Genomic DNA, 21,797 nt, shown 5'->3' with positions numbered 1-21,797 from the left:
TGTGTGTGTGTGTGTGTGTGTGTGTGTGTGTGCGTGTGTGTGTGTGTATGTGTGTGTGTGTGTGTGTTGGTGTGTGTAAGGATCGGGTGGTTTCTACAACTGAAGAGGTAAGAACTATGCCGAACCCCGTGTTCGACAATCCATTTGTGTCACATAAAGCATGTGTTTTCAATAATTTTCTATCGGCAGAAATCGGCCTCCGATGCGCTACCGTTTCGTTTATGTTTATAAACTTCTTATTTTTAAAATTAACGAATGCTTCGAAGAATAGTTTGATCTCTGCATTTGTTTTCTGTTTTGGTAATCTGTCAGTTGTAAATGGAAGTGACGGCGGCAAACCAGAAGAATTGTTAGCGCGTCGGATAAAATACTTGGCGGTATTTTTTCCATCTCTTTACGTTCTGAGTTCAAGTCCCGCCGAGATCAACTTCATTTTTCATCACTTCATCTTTGAAAAAAAATGAAGTAACAGCCAAGTACTGGAATCAATTAAACCAATTCACCCCACTCCCCTCAAAATTGCCGGCCTTGAAACCTATAAGGAACTGGTGTCCAGTTCAAGGGGAATGTGATCCCGGTCATTTATTCACCATGGAGATTGGCTAACCGGTCTTATGTGACCTAGCGATCAAAAAGGGGGTCGGAAGAGAGGAAGAGGTGCAGCAGCTGAGGTGCGATCAAGAAAAGGAGTTGGAACAGAGCCTGGGGTCATAATTTGATCTGGATTGTGCGTGTGTTCTAACAAATTAAAGAGCTTTTTCTCATATGTAGGTGAAGCGATTTTGCTTTATATAAATTACGTAATTTGACGCTTTGCCAGATCCACCGAGAAAAAGTTCAAGGTAGAATAACAAGTTCTGTGAATATATTGTTTAAGAAATGTCTCATACTCGTCGAACTATTGATATATTTTTCTAACCATACAATTGCCAATCGAACATTTTTTTTATATCCGGACTGCTGTCTATATTTATCGTTCGATCAATATCTTCCGGAAATGCTATCATATAATTTACGCCTTGTTTTTGTCTCTACTTTCTGTCTTTTTTATGATGTATTTTTTTAATGACTTTTGTTGCAGTCTTCTATTTTTATATAACGGAAAAGCCTTTTTGTTTTCTGTTAGACTTACTGCACTGAAATCTTGACTGTTATCTAAGTTAATCATTTTAAATAACTTTTATCTGTTAGCCCATACTCGTTCCGGTCAATCAACTGCGACCACGCTGTAGCAGCACCTTCAAGGTAATATATTAAGCATAAAGCCATCAGCAACATTTTGACTAGTTACAAAACATAACCAGTAAAATACTGACCAACGATATAAAATTGTAATCGCTCTATTTCAGACTTTTCTTTCTGACTTATAGAAAACTGATTATATATATACATACATATATATATATATATATATATATATATATATATATATATATATATATATATTACTAGCTTAAGGTGACCCGCTCTACGCGCGGGTAAGAGTGTGGTTGTTACTTTCTGTTGCTTCCTTTCGGCACGTAAAAAACACCATCCGAACGTGGCCGATAGCAGCACCACCTTGACTGGCACCTGCTGTGCCGGTGGCACGAAAAAAGCACCCACTACACTCACGGAGTGGTTGGCGTTAGGAAGGGCATCCAGCTGTAGAAATACTGCCAGATCAGACTGGAGCCTGGTGCAGCCTCCTGGCTTCCCAGACCCCGGTCAAACCGTCCAACCCGTGCTAGCACGGAAAACGGACGTTAAACGATGATGATGATGAGGAGGATGATGATGATGATGATTCTCCCTCTTTGTTTCTCTATCTATCTCTCTCCCATTTATAAACAACAAAAAATCTTGAGTAAGTTGAGAAAGAATATATTTTGAAAGATCACTCAGACGAACTTGCGAGCTGAATAAAAATAATAAAATATTGGAAACCAAAGTTTGAAGGAAAAGAATCTGAGGATAGTAGAGTTACCATGGCTGGCATTTCTTAACGACGGACAGCAACGTATTGACAGTTTAACGGCTGGCGTAAAATTTTGAACTTGATGTAAAAGCAAATTCCTAAACACCAAGTTTTGAAGTGATTCTTTCTCACGACAGTAAAATCACCATGGCAAGCATTCAAAACTTCTTCATCATGGACGGCAACACATTGACGATTAAAAGGCTGGCGCAAATTTTTTAGCTTGATGTAACAGAGAATTCCTAAACACCCGCTCCTGTAAATTTTAATACCCTTCCAGTCCCATTTAGACCCCTTTTCACATTTTGGTTAATATAACCCGATTTCACTCGGGTCTACTCGGGCCACATTTTATAAGATGGTGAATTTTGTCCTAGAGGTCACGCCTTTCATTTGAGGAAAAAAATAGTTGCCATGCAAACTCGCCAGTACTTTTAACATAGGTGTGCATATTTTCAGCTCAACCGACCACATAATGCACACGTTATATGTGTGTGTGTGTGTGTGTGTGTGTGTGTTCGTGCGTGCGTGTCTGTACGCATTATATATACAAATGTATACAAATTATATATATATATATATATATATATATATAAATAAATACAGATATATACACTTTGTATATATACATTATATATACATATTTATATATAGAACATACACACACACACATAAATTAACTCAATAAATATCTGATTCATAATATTTGTTCTCATGATTGTGTGGTGGTTGTGGCGATGATAATTCTCTCTATGAATGCAGACAGACTAAAGAGAGAGAGAGTGACAGCGCTGGTGAAGGCGGCGGGGGAAAGATATTAGACTTTCCCTCGCTTTCTCTTACTCTCTATCTTTCTCTATCTATCTATCTCCCACTTATAAACAACAAAAGATCGTAAGTTGAGAAAGAAAATATTTTTATGCTTTTTAAACCCTTCGTCGTTATTCTCATTCACTCATTATTACTTTCTCCATTCCTTTAACTTTCTCTCTATAACGTTATATATCTAGAGAGAAGGTGAAAGGAAGGGATGTAGACGCTATCGAACGACGTTATAGAGAGAAAGTGAAAGGAAGGGATGTAGACGCAGTGAAACGATGTTATAGATAGAAGGTGAAAGGAAGGGGGGAAGAGAGTGAGTGATGGAGGAAGACAGATACATAAAAGAATGAGAGTAGACTTGTCAAAGTCTAGCCCACTCACATCCTCACCTCATTTTACATGTCCCTTTAAATTTTGGAGTCAATCAGACGGGATCTAGGGGTCTTTAACCCGTTCTCAATGCCAAAACCAGACAAACAAACAAACAAACTTTTCGCATTTCAGAATTATAATATAGAGATATAATCACTTAATCGAACATTTCAGGGGCTCCTTTTCTTGCAGTTTCTTTCATGGTTGATTCTTCATATGATTAAAGCACAGCTTCTGTCACATTACTTGCATACCAAAAGGGTGGCTCAGTGCTCTGCATTTCTGCTGTTTCCCTTTCGCTGCTGACGCTTCTCAACTTGTTTGTTTCTGTAGCTGCTCTCCAGCGAAGCAGTTCCTTCCTTCACCACAGTCCTCCATGTTGTTCTCTCCTCAGCCTCTCTTCCCAGGTGCTGACATCCACCTCACACTTGGACAAACTAGTTTTGCAAGTGTCCTTATACCTCAGTTTTGGTCTTCCTCTTGGTCTCTTGCCCTGGACCAGTTCTCCATAGACCAGCTGCTTCGGGATTCGATGGTCATCATTTCTCCTGACATGCCCAAGCCACCTCAGTCTTCTCATACACAAGATAGCTGTCATACATATATATATATATGTATGTATGACAGCTATCTTGTGTATGAGAAGACTGAGTCTTCTCATACACAAGATAGCTGTCATACATACATATATAATATATATATATATATATATATATATAATATATATATATATATATATATATATAAATGGGTGCCTTTTAGGCAGTGGTCCAGCATGGCTGCAGTCAAATGACTGAAACAAGTAAACAAATATAGAATGGTAGATGTATGTAGATAGAGAGATGCATCTGCGTTAGTTTGGGTCTGTGTCTGAATCTCTCTATATATAAACGGCAAAATGTCTGTCTGTGTGTGTGTCCTTTATACAAATCCACAATTTTTTAGTTAGAGGGCTTGCACTTTCTATGGTCATTTAAAACCGTCCGAGGAAGGTCGTGCATATCATTACATTTCCCCAGTCACCCTGCAAAGCCATTAAAAAATCAAAAGAGGTGACTTTTTTGTGAAGTTTCTATCCAAAACCCAATCAAAATGCCCGAAACTTGATACGCCAATTGAATGCCAGCTAGCTGTATGTAATTGGTCGGAGATTTGGACTGTACTCACGTGTATGTGTGCACGCACGCAGCTGTATATGCACGCACTAGCACTATGACCCTGCAACGCCGGGTCATAGTGCTAGTCTGTGTTAATTCATTTGTCTTTATTAGTTTACACGATGAAGGAATGTGGTTGGAGGTGGCCGCATAGTGTACACTCCTTTCTCAGCCACTTCAACGTACCCAATTCAGAAAGAAGTATAGCGAGGAGAAAAGACAGAGAGAGAGAGAGAGAGAGAGAGAAAGAGAGAGAGGGATAAAGAACTAGTACGTGACTGTGACTTCATTTATATTATCACAAAGCATTCTCTCCGTTGCTTCACCGTCTCTGATTTCATCTACTGATTCACCATTGCTGTGCCGTATCCACATTGTGTACAGTTGTATTCGAAGGCGGCGAGCTGGCAGAAACGTTAGCACGCCGGGCGAAATGCGTAGCCGTATTTCGTCTGCCGCTACGTTCTGAGTTCAAATTCTGCCAAGGTCGACTTGACCTTTCATCCTATCGGGGTCGATAAATTAAGTACCAGTTACGCACCGGGGTCGATGTAATCGACTTAAACCGCTTGTCCTTGTTTGTCCTCTCTGTGTTTAGCCCCTTGTGGGTAGTAAAGAAATATGTATTCGAACTCTTTATATTTGCTTCTTTGTTTCGAGAGATCACTATCGCCGCTGTTTCCTCCGCCTCATTCTCTACCCCCTCTACTCTCTCTCTCTCTCTCTCTCTCTCTCTCTCTCCTCTCTCTGATCCTCGATATGGTTTACCTTTCACTTTATTCAGTCCCTGCAGTGAAAGCTAATCGTTCTCGTTACATATTTTTTTTTTAAGTCTACTCTTTATTCGGCCTCCTTTGCAGAAACACTTATATTACGGGAATATAAACAAGCCAACAGCGGTTGTCAAGCGGGGGAGGGGGACAAACACAAACGCAAAAATCTACACACACCCATATGTATGTGTGAGCGTGTCTGTGTGTGTGAACGTATATACAACCGGCTTCCATACAGTTTCCTTTTACCATATTCACTCAGAAAGCATTCGATTCGACGATATAGTAGAAGACATCCTATTTGCTTCGTAGTGGGACTGAACCCGAAACCAGGTGGTTACAAAACGGACTTCTTAACGACACAACTATGCCCGCGCCTATCTTTATCATCGTAGCTGATAACTCCCTTTTCAAATATGGCGACGGTGCTGCTAATTTGCAGTCGACTTCTCCCATAATCATTTCTTTGTGTGTTAAGTCTTCCATAGACCATTTAATTTCTAATTTCCTTTAATTTCTGCACACAGATGCAGATACAAGAAGAAACACATCCATGCACGTATACATACACACATGCACGCACGCAAGCTCGCACGTACAAACACGTACACACTCATACACATAACCACATACATACATACGCACTTATAATTATAAATAAGCACATTAATATATAAATGTACGTATAAACGCATTCATAGACAACACATTCAGAAACGAGTACATATCTATGTATGAATATATGTATTCATGTATTTATATAAATATGTGTGTGTGTGTGTATGTGTGTGTATGTACATATATATATATATATATATATATATATATATATATATATATATATATCCACATGCATATATATACACACATATATCTAATATATATATATATATGTATATGTATATGTATGTATGTATGTGTGTACGTGAGTATGTATGTATGTGTGTATGTATGTATGTATGTATGTATGTATGTATGTATTTATGTATGTATGTATGTATGTATGTATGTATGTATGTATGTATGTATGTATGTATGTATCCTGATTCAGCCACCTACACATCGGCAACCACTCACACAAATATACATACATGTGCGTATATATGCATAATATAAGCTTATAAATTCACGCATTCTCTCAGACACATTTATTTTCATAATCCTCCAAACACCACACCTAAACAACGATGGTTCTCTAAGTAGCTTCATAGTAATATAGACAGAACCCCCGCATTTCATGCTTCATTTCGTTCCAACTGCACACGGCACACGACGCAACAAATCTCTCCAAGATCTTTTCATCTTGTTATTATTCCACCGCCGCCCACATATAGTTACCAAGTACAAAAACGTAATCGACCGCCGCTCCCTACAATAACGGTTACCAGTTCGCACATGTTCCTTCGGTTGGTAATGAGACGTTTTGGCGCAGCCGTTTTGGCGTCGCTGATTCCATTCTGACTTATTTGACATCAGACGTTTCAACGTTTCTCACTCTCTCTATGTCAATTGTGTTCAATCAATAGGTTGTAGTGTTTCTCTACCTCTCTGTTTTTCTCTTACGCTACTTCTCTTTGGTGCTCTTTCTCTCTGTATGTATACATTTCTGTGTGCGCATAAATTTCTGCTTGTATGTCTGTGAGTGAGCGAATGAATGAGTGAGTGAGTGAGCGAGTGAGAGAATGAATTAGTGAGTGAGTGAGTAAATGAGTAAATGAGTGAGTAAGTGAGTGTGTAAGTGAGTGAGTGAATAAGTGAGTGTGTGAGCGAATGGGTGTGTGAGTGAGTGAGCGAATGAGTAAGTGAGCGAATGAGTGAGTGAGTAAGTGAGTGTGTGGGCGAATGGGTGTGTGAGTGAGTGAGCGAATGAGTGAGTGAGTGAGTGAGTGAGTGAGTGAGTGAGTGAGGGAGTGAGTGAATGAGTGAGTGAATGAGTGAGTGAGTGAGTGAGTGAGTGAGTGAGTGAGCGAATGAGTGAGTGAGTAAGTGAGTGTGTGAGCGAATGAGTTAGTGAGTGAGTGAGTAAGTGAGCGAATGAGTGAGTGAGTAAGTGTGTGAGCGAATGGGGGTGTGAGTGAGTGAGCGAATGAGTGAGTGTGTGAGTGAATGGGTGTGTGAGTGAGTGAGCGAATGAGTAAATGAGTGAATGAGTGAGTAAGTGAGTGTGTGAGCGAATGGGTGTGTGAGTGAGTGAGCGAATGAGTGAGTGAGTAAATGAGTGAGCGAATGAGTGAGTAAGTGAGTGAACAAATGAGTGCGTGAGTGAGTGAGTGAGTGAATCTTTGTATGTGTTTGCCTCCAGCACCGAAAAGTAGTATAGCCAAAAACAGCTTTAGTCTCCAATCAGCCGCGCGAAGTCATCAGCGCCCAAACTGCTGCAACCAGTCGTCTCATTCCTTCCCTTAATTATCCCCAAACAATATATCTTGAGACAGCTTTTATCAGCACTAGAGTCTTTCATTATTTTCCTCTTTGTAATGCCTTATTCGAAAATGTGGAAATGCGACTTTGCAATGTATACCAAACCTCCAGTGATCTCCCTTGAAACATTCTAATTATGACAAAGACACTCGGAAAAATTTCAGTTTCATTTTCATTGACAAACCTATTGTTTGCTCACATCCTCACAATTTTATAAATACATACATGTATACATACATACATACATACATACATACATACATACATACATACATACATACATACATACATACACACACATACATACACACACACACATACATACATACATACATACATACATACATACATACATACATACATACATACATACATGCATACATACATACATGCATACATTTATGGCTGCCCTCTCGTTATTGAGTATGGCCATTGCACGAAGCTTAACTGTTACTGGTGCTGTGATCGAATGTGACTTTTTAGCCCAGCTAAAGATCTACAATGTCTTGTACAAAATTAGCAACTAAAACCTTTACTGGTAACAGCCGGCTGTAGTTGTAACTGGGCTTCATGTACCTTTGCATGTCGTTTAAGTCCTCCTGCCGAATTACATTCTCTTCCACATGCCCGACAGATATGATTAGTATGGTGTGTTACACCACCATCAGTGGCCAGGTTGTCACTCGTCTGTCTCGTTTTATGACTACGAAGATGACTCATGAGTCCAGCTTTACTGAGGTAGTGTCTTGCACAGGCATTGCATGTCAGAATCAAAGGAAGACCCTTCCCTTCTGGAAGTGTAACAGCGATGCCCTTCCTGACATCCCTCCTTACTTTCTCATACATACATACATACACACACACATACATCATACATACATACATACATACATACATACATACATACATACATACATAGTTAATCTAAACAAGAAAGCACAAAAAAACACAACAACGCGAGGACGTGGAACAAATATAGTATTATTGGACCCTCAGGAAAGAAAGAAAAGAAGGAGGGTTTAATGTTTCGAGCGGAGCCCTTCATCGGAAACATAGGAGAAGGAAAGATCCAGAGAAGAGAAGACAGAGGGGAAAAAAATCGCCAACGGTACACACGCGGTCACATTTTGAATGACCGGAAGGAAATGGGTGAAGAAAAGTTATTTCAAAGACAGGAGAGTGGTAGAGGGGAAGGAATGTGTGTATAAGTGTGGATATGTGCGTGCGCGGAGGTCTGCATGTGCATGTGTGTGTATGTGTGTATGTGTGCGTGTGTGTGTGTATGTGTGTGTAGTTGTGGCTGCTAATCTTTGCGTGTTGTAGGGCTAGTAGTGTTAAGGTCGAGGAAGAAGGAATTGGGAGTGGCGCCTTTTGTCTCTACCACAGGTCAAGTAGTAGGTACTGCTACATACATGCATGCATACATACATACATACACATACATACATGCATACATACATACATGCATACATACATACATGCATACATACATACATACACACATACATACATACATACATACACACATACATACATACATACATACATACACACATACATACATGTATACATACACACACATACATACATACATACATACATACATACATACATACATGCATACATACATACATGCCTGCATACATATGCATACATACACATATACACACATACACACATACATACATACATACATACATACATACATACATACATACATACATACATACATACATACATACAATACTCGAAGCGACAAGTCGCGTATTTGGCATGGGATACTATTATTTATCGAAAATACGACGAATGCTATCTCCAACTTTCGAGCCAACTTTTATTCATGGTCGTAGCGATTTTCGATTGAAACTTGAATTTAGCATGCAGAGAGAAACTACAAACAACATGGCTGGACACAACATCAACAACGACACAATCGAGGAGCAGAACGTAAACAACGGCTCAACAGGTAAACAAATTCTTTCTGGCGGTAGTTATAGAAGAAACCGTGACTACAAAATGTGGGATGACGTCAGCAGCTGGACGTCAGCAGCCGGGTGCGTTGACCGGAAGCTGGGGCAACCGGAAGGGGTTAGCCGTCAGGCGTGCGCAGGGAGCGGGGAATTGCGCCCTTTCCAACGTGGGTCGTGCAGGTGACAAGACGTGTGATGACGTCGCTAAGGGTTTGGGCTAGCAGCTGCTATCGTTAGTGTTCGGGTCGGGGCTGTGTGGAAGGACTAGTCACCACTGCTACACAAAACTCATTTCTCTTGGAGTTAACCAATTGAATAATGATCTATTTAACTTCTATGAAAAAGCGAAACAAAACCCCGCTGTAGGCTGTATGAATCGATTGAAATCATATTGGGGTGATCTTCATCCAGAATTTTACCATTTTACTGCGAAGCGACTACGCCAACAAGCAACGTTTGTAGAACATAGAAAGAAGGTTAGTAACTGTAACTTAATTAAAAACTCGAAAATTAACCTTCTTCCCAAATTTATAAGCAAAAACGAAAACGTGAATGATATACGGCACACAACGTGGTTTCGCAGCTAGCGACATTCTAACAGATTCCATAGTGCCTGCCAGCCAAACTACATTACTGGCTCAAGTAACTGACCACTGTCATCTTACTACGACTATGGTAAACAGCAGGCACAACCGCAACGATTCTTGTAGTAGTAGTAGTAGTAGTGGTAGTCAGGATTATGTTGCCGGTGAAATGTACCACTACTGAAATTTTTCAAGATAAAATAACTTTGGCTTTGAAGTGCTCTCTCGAAGATCATTCCAAGCACGAAATGCAGCGTCGGCAAGTTGGACATGGCATAGCTAAGATATGGAAACCTATGAACAACGTCTCAAGGTTTTAACAAAACCATAGTAATCTACCTCTAAAACATCGTATTTACGATAAAGGAATTAACCTATGGAACATCGCATCGTAGTTAAGATATAAAAATCTATAAATATCTCGAAGTTTTAGCAAACATATAAACAATTCCCTAAAAACATCTCAAATCTTTGAATCACACACAGTGATATTCCATAGTTTGAAGTAATACTAAAGGCTTGGGCTTTTCTATGTGTTTCCCATTCCCCATGTATGTATGCATGTATGTATGTATGTATGTATGTATGTATGTATGTATGTATGTATGTATGTATGTATGTGTGTGTATGTATGTATGTATGTATGCATGTATGTATGTATGTATGTGTATGTATGTATGTATGTATGTATGTTGTATGTATGTATGTATGTGTATGTATGTATGTATGCATGTATGTATGTATGTATGTGTGTATGTATGTATGTATGCATGTATGTGTGTATATGTATGTATGTATGTGTGTATGTATGTATGCATGCATGTATGTATGTGTGTATGTATGTATGCATGTATGTATGCATGTATGTATGCATGTATGTATGTATGCATGTATGTATGCATGTATGTATGTATGTGTGTATGTATGTATGTGTATGTATGTATGTATGTATGTATGTGTGTATGTATGCATGTATGTATGTATGCATGTATGTGTGTGTATGTATGTATGCATGTATGTGTGTGTGTATGTATGTATGTATGTATGTGTGTATGTATGCATGTATGTATGTATGCATGTATGTATGTATGTGTGTATGTATGTATGCATGTATGTATGTGTATGTATGTATGTATGTATGTATGCTTGCATGTATGTAGCAGTACCTACTACTTGACCTGTGGTAGAGACAAAAGGCCCCACTCCCAATTCCTTCTTCCTCGACCTTAACACTACTAGCCCTACAACACGCAAAGATTATTATTATTATTATTATTGTTATTATTATTTATTATTATTATTACTATTATTATTATTATTATTATTATTATTATTATTATTATTATTATTATCATTAATATTGTTGTTGTTCTTGTTGCTACTGTTGTTGTTGTTGTTATTAATATTATTATTATTATTATTATTATATTATTATTATTATTATTATTATTATTATATTATTATTATTATCATTATTATATAATGCCAAGAAAACTGGCAGGCATTATTATTTAGAATAATAGCAGTGCCTCTGTCACAACAGCTGAAAGCTACAGTGCAAAAATTAAGCGCAAAGGTGAGATCTTATCCATACGGTCGCTGACATCGCCGATAGGAATTCCTGTCGAAATAACAGAAAAATAAAGAACTGCAAACATAACTAAAAGGAATAAGCATGCATCTAGATATACATAGACATATATATATATATATATATATATATATATATATATATATATATATATATATATATATATACATGCGTACATATACGTATATATATATATATATATATATATATATATATACATGCGTACATATATACGTATATAAATAATGTATATTCATATGTACGCATATTGTATGTATACATATGTATCATTATATCACTTCCAATATGAATATGTCTATGTATATATTGTATGTATGTATGTATGTATGTATGTATGTATGTATGTAATGTATGTATGTAAGTATGTATGTATGTATGTATGTATGTATGTATGTAGGTATGTATGTATGTATGTATGTATGTGCGTATGTGTTAATTTATGTGTGTACACAGGTATATGTGTATAAATGTATAAATCACAGACCGAGCTGATTTAAAACAAAGGCAACACCTAATTCTTGAAAAGTGCAAGCAACAAACAAAACTAAAGAAACAAAACCAAATAAAATTGAATAAAACAAAAGCCGAAAAGCATCATCATCAGTGAGTCAGTGACGTTATGTCAGAGTCAATTGAAATTCTAATTCATTTACGAGTAGACAACTTTTCATTTGATTTATTTAATGTTTTCTTTCCACTTTAGTAACGAAGTTCATGCTAACACCTTTACACGACAAACCGCTTACCTCTCTTCATTTAATGTGTGTTTCGTCTTCTCGTTGTGATATAATGAATGATAAAATAGCTTCCGATTATTTATATCATTCATCTTACAAATCGTGCCAGACGAAAAAACTTCTGGCTTCCGTATTTTTTTTTTCGGCCTATGTCATTATTTTTGTTGTTGTCGTTGTTGTTGATGGTCTGTTGTTGTTATTGTTTAAGTTGTTATGTGGGGATGGAGGCACGCGCGCGCGAGTTTGTGTACGTCTATGCATACTGAAATTAAGATTAACAGTTCAAAATATTACACTGTACGTGTGTTAATATATATAAATGTATGCATGCGTATACACATACATATACACACTCGCGCATATATATATATATATATATATATATATATATATATATATATATATACGCATAAGTGAACAACCACAAATATATATATATAGTCTTTATTTTCTTATTCTTTTACTTGTTTCAGTCATTTTGACTGCGGCCATGCTGGAGTATCGGTTTTACTCGCACAAATCGACTCCAGGTTTTATTCCTTGTAAACCTGGTACTTATTCTATCGGTCATTTGCCGAACCGCTAAGCTACAGGGACGTAAACACGCTAACGTCGGTTGTCAAGTGATGATGGGGAGACAAACACAGGCACACAAACATATACATATATGTATATATATATATATATATATATATAATATATATATATGTGTGTGTGTGTGTGTGGTGTGTGTGTGTGTGGGTGTGTGTGTGTGTGTGTGTGTGTGGTGTGTGTGTGTGTGTGTGTGTGTGTGTAGATAATCCTCTACTACTATAAATATATTCTTGCATTTTTCTCCGTCACAACATGAATGAGGAAGGAAGGGGTCATGGCAAACTGGTAGATGGAGTATTTCAATTCTGTGTGAGTATATGTGTGTGATAACCACAAGATAACATTGACAAATTTGATTAAGCATCCATATTTATACATAAAATACTACAATTGGCCGTCATTTTTGACGGCATGGGTCCAGCTAGTTTATTTTATAAAAACCTGGAGTGTTCTCTTTTACTCTTTTCCTCTTTTACTCTTTTACTCACGAAAGAATTTTTTTCCTTTTTTACTAAGGCATATTTCCGTCAGAGTGAGTGTCTGTTTGAAGCAGCGGCCGTGGTGGAACCCCGCTTCTCCCTTTCGGAGGACTTATCTTTTGTTTTAGTATTCCTGGCCCAGGGTGTTTAAACTTGGTCTAAATTTTTTTATGAAATATAGTTCTTTATTTTGGCGTTGTGTGAAGGTTGCGTTGTCACTGAATTTATAGAGCGGGTTAGTTGTAAATTTCGGATTTACATTTCCAGCACATCTATCTATGTGTCCGCTGACCGGTATTTTGCGGTAATCAGGGTTTCTAATTTGTGATTTATGCACCGCCATCCTGTTACGTAAGCTATTTTTTGTATGGCCGCTGCTTCAAACAGACACTCACTCTGACGGAAATATGCCTTAGTAAAAAAGGAAAAAAATTCTTTCGTGCAAATCTGACCCTGATACATACGATACAGCTAAGGGTCAGACCCGATTCTGATTGGTCAACAAGTTGATGACGTCTAGCTCTGCTAGAATGGACAGGATACAAACAGGGGACAGTCATTAGTCAGAATATTGATGACGTCCTTTCTGCTTGAATAGTCACCTAACAAGTACAGACAGGGGGCAGATCTAATGTAGCTATAAGTCGTGATTGGGCAGAATCTGGATGACGTCCCGCTCTGCTTGACTAACGAAGCGACTGGTCAAAACAGGAAACAAACAAGAGGCAGATATAATGCAGCGATTGGTCAAAATAATGATGACGTCCCGTTCTACTTGACTAACGAAGCGACTAGTCAAAACAGGAAACAAAGAAGAGGGAGTTATAATGCAGCGATTGGTCAAAATAATGATGACGTCCCGTTATACTTGATTAAAGCCACCTAACGAAACGATTGGTCAAAACATTGATGACGTCACGCTACGCTAGATTGACTACCTAACAGGCATTATAAAACCGAGCATTTCACAAAAACTCACTAGAACCACCCAGCGAACTTCCAGCATGGGTCATCACAATTGCTTAAGGTAAAAATGAATTCCTAGCTCTTTCGGAAACATCAATCTTCTGTATTGACCGCTTTCCACCACTTTGATCTGTTTTTTGTATTGAATACGTATCGCCACCGTGGGCCACTGCATCGAACACTTTGAACATATACTTCAAACTATATATCAACTATACATGAACTATATATCAACTATACATGAACTCTAAGATGTCTGACTTCGTTGTGTATTATAAATGAATTTCTTGTGTTTGACGGCATGAGCTGTCTTTTTTTATATATAACTTTTTTGATAAGGTTCATTTCAGGAACTGAAACATGTTATAATGTATATATAAAAATTAAAAATTGTATAATACAGCAGCATTTTCGAACTTCATTTTTTACAAATATATACCTACTCGTATACGAGCTAATCCTATTATAAATATATATATATATATATATATATATAATATATATATATATATATATATATATACGTATATACGACAAGCTTCTTTCAGTTTCTGTCTACCAAATCCACTCACAAGGCATTGGTCGGCCCGGGGCTATAGCAGATGACACTTGCCCAAGATGCCACGCAGTGGGACTGAACCCGCAACCATGTGGTTGGTTAGCAAGCTACTTACCACACAGCCACTCCTGCGCCTGTATTGCAAACGTTTTCGTTCTTGAATTTTTTAAACTAATAAATGTCTGCTTTAAACAATGTTTTGACTTTTATTTAAATATTTAATTTGTTCGCGAATGTTTTAATGTTAACTTCATTCGTGTATATTTTAATGCTTTGACTGTTATTTCTAGCAATGTTTTGACATGCCGTTGAACCCCCACCTCACCCCACCCCGATGATGGAAGAGGCAGCGAACGCGTTGTTTTCTGATTTGCTGAAAACTCTGAGACTTATCAAACTTTCAATAGCTGTAACATTATTGCAAAATTTTTCTGGAATAAATGAATAACAAATTTGGATTTAGCGTCAATAATTACATCGAGATGATTCATTAGAAAAAAAATTAATAAAGATAATCGTAAACAGTGACGAAAACCACAAAGATCCCAGGGTCCTTTCTATTATAGGCACAAGGCCTGGAATTTTAGGGAAGGGGGCTAGTCGATTACATCGACCCCAATGCGTAACTGGACTTACTTTATCAACCGCCGAAAGGATGAAAGACAAAGTCGACCTCGGCGCCATTTGAACTCAAAACTTGAAGACAGATGAAATACCTATTTCTTTACTACCCACAAGGACAAACGGATTAGGTCGATTATATCGACCCCAGTGCATAACTGATACCTATTTAATCGACCCCGAAAGGATGAAAGGCAAAGTCGACCTAGGCGGAATTTGAACTCAGAACGTAGCGGCAGACGAAATACCTATTTCTTTACTACCCACAAGGGGATAAACATAGAGGGGACAAACAAGGACAGACATAGGTATTAAGTCGATTACATCGACCCCAGTGCGCAACTGGTACTTAATTTATCGACCCCGAAAGAATGAAAGGTAAAGTCGACCTCGGCGGAATTTGAACTCACAACGTAACGGCAGACGAAATACCGCAAAGCATTTCGTCTGGCGTGCTAACGATTCTGCCAGCTCGCCACCTTAAACGTATCGAAAAATAATAAAAAAAAGTATTTGAGGTCGCCAACTTTATCGGTGTCATTTTGTAATTGTGAACCTTGAAGGGTAATTCTGGACACTTCCGTAGACCGATTAATTTAACTAAACGAAATTACTAAGACTATAAGAGAAAGTTGAAGATATACGCAACTAAATATTTTACGAATATTTCCAGCTTTTATTTCTGCCTTAGAGTTCCCCACATCCCTCCTCTTTTGCTTTCTCTTTTACCTCTTCTTCCATCAACAGCCGAAGCAAGTTCTAAGTACTTTCTAAGCATAGTGTGAATTATTTTAGTCAGAAGAAAAGGGATTGACCAATTTTCTTTTGGATCATAAGGCATAACTTCTTTGGAACGTGGAAAATGCACGCTAATTTCCTTTTTACAAACTTGGTGAGGGATAAAGAATTTTCCGCTGGAAGACTCAGAGTAATTTAAAGCACCGCAAAAACGTTTACCGTTTCGTTGTTGAGTGTTTTTTGTGAAAGAAGATTTTCATTTAACGTTTCTCCTTGGATTTCTAAATCATTTTCGAAATTTTGCGAATGAATCCGTTTCAGCTGAAAGAAATTACTTTATTTTTTATTTTGTTTGTGAGTTTCCTATGTGTGTGTGTGCGCCCGTGCGTGCGTGTGTGTGTGTGTTCCAATTTATGTTCCGTTTGTAAAATAAACAAACATATACTCTCAGACACGCACATGTATATATGTATGCATGAATCTGTGTATGCGTATGTGTATGTATGCATGTATGTATGTATGTGCATATATATATATATATATATATATATATACACATACATATACATATATATATGTGCATATATTTGTATAAATAATGTGTGTGTGTGTGTGTGACTATGTATTTGGGTGTGTTTACAGAAAGTTTTTCTCAAATTTGAAATTACTATTCGTGTAAAAAAAGAGTCTTGTAAAACAGCTAATTAAAACAGCTAATTAACACAAACCTGATGGAAGGAATTTCATATACAATAAGCCTTCATAGATAATTAATGATATTTTAAAGAAATAATTCTTATCAAATATTGTGAGTGCAGCCTCTTATATTATATTGCATCGTCAGCCGTTCATATATCCAAAAAATAAGTATACTCTAAAACATGAGAGTAATAATTTATTTTTAGTAAGTTAAATGTTATGCCCAGTCATAGAGTGACTATTGGTTTTGCACATATAAATCGCTTGGCAATATAGGTGACTCGCCAGGCTCAAATGGCTGAAGGTGAATTACCTCTCTACAACTGGAGGAAGAAACAAGTAATGGTCAGTTGGTTTGTAAACAAAAGAAAAATTGTCCATGATGCAGACGGGGCGGGATCGTCCACCTTACAACAACTTTGGCCTTGGCGAGCTTCGAAATAGTTGCCGTGAGTCTACAGAACGAATGGGAAATTCCAGGTTTGTAATATGAAACGTTTTAGATGAGGGCACAGACAGAATATTTATTTCCTGGAGTTTAAAAAAGTACTCGTTGCTGACGACGGTTACTCCAAAGTCCCTAGAAGCGTTTGATAGTACGAAATCTTGCTCGAAGGAAGAATGCATGATAGCTTAAGTGCAGCCTCTTTACCGAGGTGGATTAATTAAAATTTATTCGAGCTTAGCTGCATATTGTGTTGTTCTGCCCATCGAATAACAGCGAGCTGGTTCAATTGGAGATTAGTCCGATCTCCTACTCTGTCGACGGCCTTCAGAAGTTTAGAGTCGTCAGTGAAAATTCTAATGCAGCTGTGTTTGATGACGTCAATGATGTCACTGATGTAAATAATACAGAGCACTGGGCCCAATACAGTACCTTGTGGGACTCCACTGGTGACTCTTGCCGAGTTGGATCGAACACATACTATCAACCACAAGCTGGGTTCTGTTCACCAGAAAATACTCAATCCACTTTAATAGTTTCCCTCAGACTTCATTGTTTGATAGTTTCGGTAATGTGATGTTGTAGTCAGCCTCGTCGAAGACCTTACAGAAGTCAAGATAGATGGCATCTGCAATGAAGCCCCATACCATAGCCTTTAGGATATTATGTTAAGTATTGTCGAAACCATGCTGGTTGGGAATAAGTAGGCTGTTACTTTCCAGGAAGGGAGTTATTTGAGATCTCAAATAATTTGATGATATGAGAAGTGAAATCGGTCGGTTTTCATTACCAGCGATTTGTGGCCCTTTTTGAAAACTAGGACACTCAATTGTGGCAGGAAATTTTCAGGAATATGGCTAGCATCCAGTGACTTCTACCAGAGAAAAGGGAATGCTTGTTGATGCCATCTCTCCTTCAGGACTGGCGGGGAACTTGTCAGGGCCTGCGGCTAACAAATTTGTAATTTTATTATTTTGTTAATAACTGCTACGATTTCTGAGGCATCAAATGATATTTCGGATAGGGTGTGCTTGGGGGTTGTTTCACCGATGCTGTCAAGGTTAATCACGTTGAGATTGCGAAATGTGGGGCAGTATTGTTATTGTAGAATTTCAGCCATATCTTCTGCATCACTATGCAGAATGCCATCGTCATCTTTTTGATGCCCAATTGAGAAAATAGCGACTTTATGTCTTTTTTTTTTTTGACGAATGAGAAGGAAACTTCGAAATTGACTTTTATTTTCTCACTGGCCCATTTATCTTCTGCTGTTTTTTGGTTGTCGATGAATGATAGCCTTCATGCAGCTTTCAGGAAAATGTTACTTTGATTCCAGTACTTTATATCTATCACGTGCAGGTGCTGCAACTGGAAGCAGTTTCGCCCGTTGATTTTTCGATTAATACTTTTTATTTTTCTTTGAAGTGCCCTTCTATTGGAGCCAGCGTTTAGCATTGCTCATGGACCATATCAGAATGATTTGGGAACACATGCTTGTGGAAATCTCCACTAGTAGCTTACAGGATGTATTGATGAAGCTTGGAGTGAGAGAAGGAGTGAAAGGCCTATCAGTAAGTGAAAGACCATGGGTGATTGTCTTCTCGTTTGCGTTGTGTAGATCCATGAAGCCAAAAGGATGGACTGGAACGAGATAATTCTGCATCATTTTTGGATGCCAGGATCTCAAACTACAGAGTATCATATCGAAATTGGAAAGACGGTTTTCTTTTTTTACCACTGTAATATTATGGATAGCGTTAGTGTGGTTATGCAACACTAAGTCCAGTCTGTTTTGATGAATCTCGTTGACATTATTAGAAACAGGAAAAATTCGTTCATGAATTAGAAAAGGGATTTCACTGATGCTTCGTCTGGTGTTGAAATACTCACATGTATCTTCTTCAAGGAGTGAGTAGATCAGATGACACAGGGAAAATTAAAGCCATCCATTATTAAAATATTACCAGATTGGCACTGTTCAATGAAATGCTTGACATTCCTGAGACATTCTATGAAACACAGCTGCGGCGCTTGGGGTAAACTGTAGAGCCCAATTATTGCTAAATCATTTAGTTTTGTTATACACAGACATTGTGTACAATCATGAGGTTTCAGTTCGATCTTAATGCCTGGCAACTTGGACAAGTGTTTTTACTATAACCACAAGTTTCCACAAATCTTTCGATTAAATTTTGGTTTGACAAAAACTATAGACATCAATGAGCTGGATGGTACCTGAAACTCAAAGATCCATCGATTGTGTCATTCTGATCTTATTTAGGAATTATGTGGAAGGTGAGCATATCTGTAAAATGGTCAAACATTTCGGATTCTCTAATAGAGCGTCGAGGGGGTGGGGCGAAGATCTGGAGAGTCATATGTAAACATGAACCAGAGAGTTTCGTCATATTCATTCACACACACGCAAATATATATACATACATATATACATGCATGTGTATACAAATATATATATATATATATATATATATATATATATATATATATATATATATATATATAAACAGTACTTGGAGAATAAGAACGGAACGAAACGAACGAATCGAATCGAATCGACGCGAGGGCGCTGTCATACAATAGTGTAATAAATAAAATATATGCATACATACATACATATATGTACGTACCTACATCTACATGTATATATACATGCATATATAAATATATATACGTGAGTACAGGACACCACAACTAGACGTAGAACTCAACGAGAAACGAAAACGGAAAAACAAGCATGGAACAAACCATATTTTTACAACAGAAAAACAGAGTACAAGACAAACTACACAAGGAAAAATCCCCTTCATCAGCTGTCCCTAGTTCAACTCTTTGTCACTGCCAGCCAAAACTACTTCCTTTTTACATTCGGCCTCCTAACTGTAAACACACTTTTTTTCCCTTGCGCTCGCCAGAATCTTCTCCGTCTAAGCCAGAAAAAGGCTTTTTCGTTTGTTTTCTTGTTTATTTTTTATTTCTCGTATTGTATTTTCTTGTTCATGTATTTTTATCTTGTATTTTATTTTGTATTTTTATTTGTATCGTTTTTATGCCCTGTTTGTGTTACATTTTTTCTTTCTTTGTTTTTATCCCTCTGCGAAGTAATTTTATTTTAATTCTCTCGCAGGAAGGGCTAGTTTGACGAGTCGTGTTCTGTCCTACCTTCGAAACACGCTAGAGTTGAACTAGGGACAGCTGATGAAGGAGATTTTTCCTTGTGTAGTTTGTCTTGTACTCTGTTTTTCTGTTGTAAAAAAAATGGTTTGCTCCATGCTTGTTTTTCCGTTTTCGTTTCTCGTTGAGTTCTACGTCTAGTTGTGGTGTCCTGTACTCACGTATATATAATTATATATGCATGTATATATACATGTAGATGTAGGTACGTACATATATGTATGTATGTATGCATATATTTTATTTATTACACTATATATATATATATATATATATATATATACATATATATATATATACATATATATACATATATATGTATGTATGTATGTATGTATGTATGTATGTATGTATGTATGTGTGTGTGTGTGTATGCATGTTAGAATGTGCATGTATGTATGAATGTATGTAATGTATGTAAACTGAACTTTTACAAGAAGAGAGCTGACGTTGACTTGAACGTTTCTGTTTGCCAGCGTTCATCGGACTTGGGTTTCTTCGGTCTTTATATGATCGTTGATAAATTGCATTTTTTTTTGTTCAGTAGGAGTATGCGGAGCTATGTCAAATAATAATAATCTGTGTGAGAGAGAGCGCGAAAGAGAGGAAAGCATAAAACCATTTGAGGTAATGACGTACATGAAGGCTTATTAAACTGAAGCTACTCAACGACCCTGTCCAACTTGTTCAGTCACAACAAAGGCCAAACGTCAGCTCATTCGTTCTATTGTTGTTGAGTAGGACACTATGATGCATCTGCTATTTAATCTCGATTTCAGGCTCTCATAAATTTGTCGGTCGAGGTTGACGCTATAATTTCGTATTTAATACAACACAGAATCAAAATTAATCACTGGAATTTAGCAAAGTCATAACATTCTCTGACATGTCTGAAAATATCAGCGAGTAAAACTTTTTTTAAATTTTCAGAGTGTTGCAATTCAACCAAATAGAAAACATTCCCTGCTGAAATAGTGTTATGTTACAAGAAAAAAGGACAAAAAATAAGTCTAATAACAAAGGATTTCATATAAGGAAACAAATGAAAATAAGGAATTGTTTACACTATTGTTTAAAAATTCTGAACTATTTGGGTTTT

Source organism: Octopus sinensis, linkage group LG4 (assembly GCF_006345805.1).
Source record: "Octopus sinensis linkage group LG4, ASM634580v1, whole genome shotgun sequence".
Lineage (NCBI taxonomy): Eukaryota > Metazoa > Mollusca > Cephalopoda > Octopoda > Octopodidae > Octopus > Octopus sinensis.
This window is presented reverse-complemented; position numbering follows the sequence as displayed.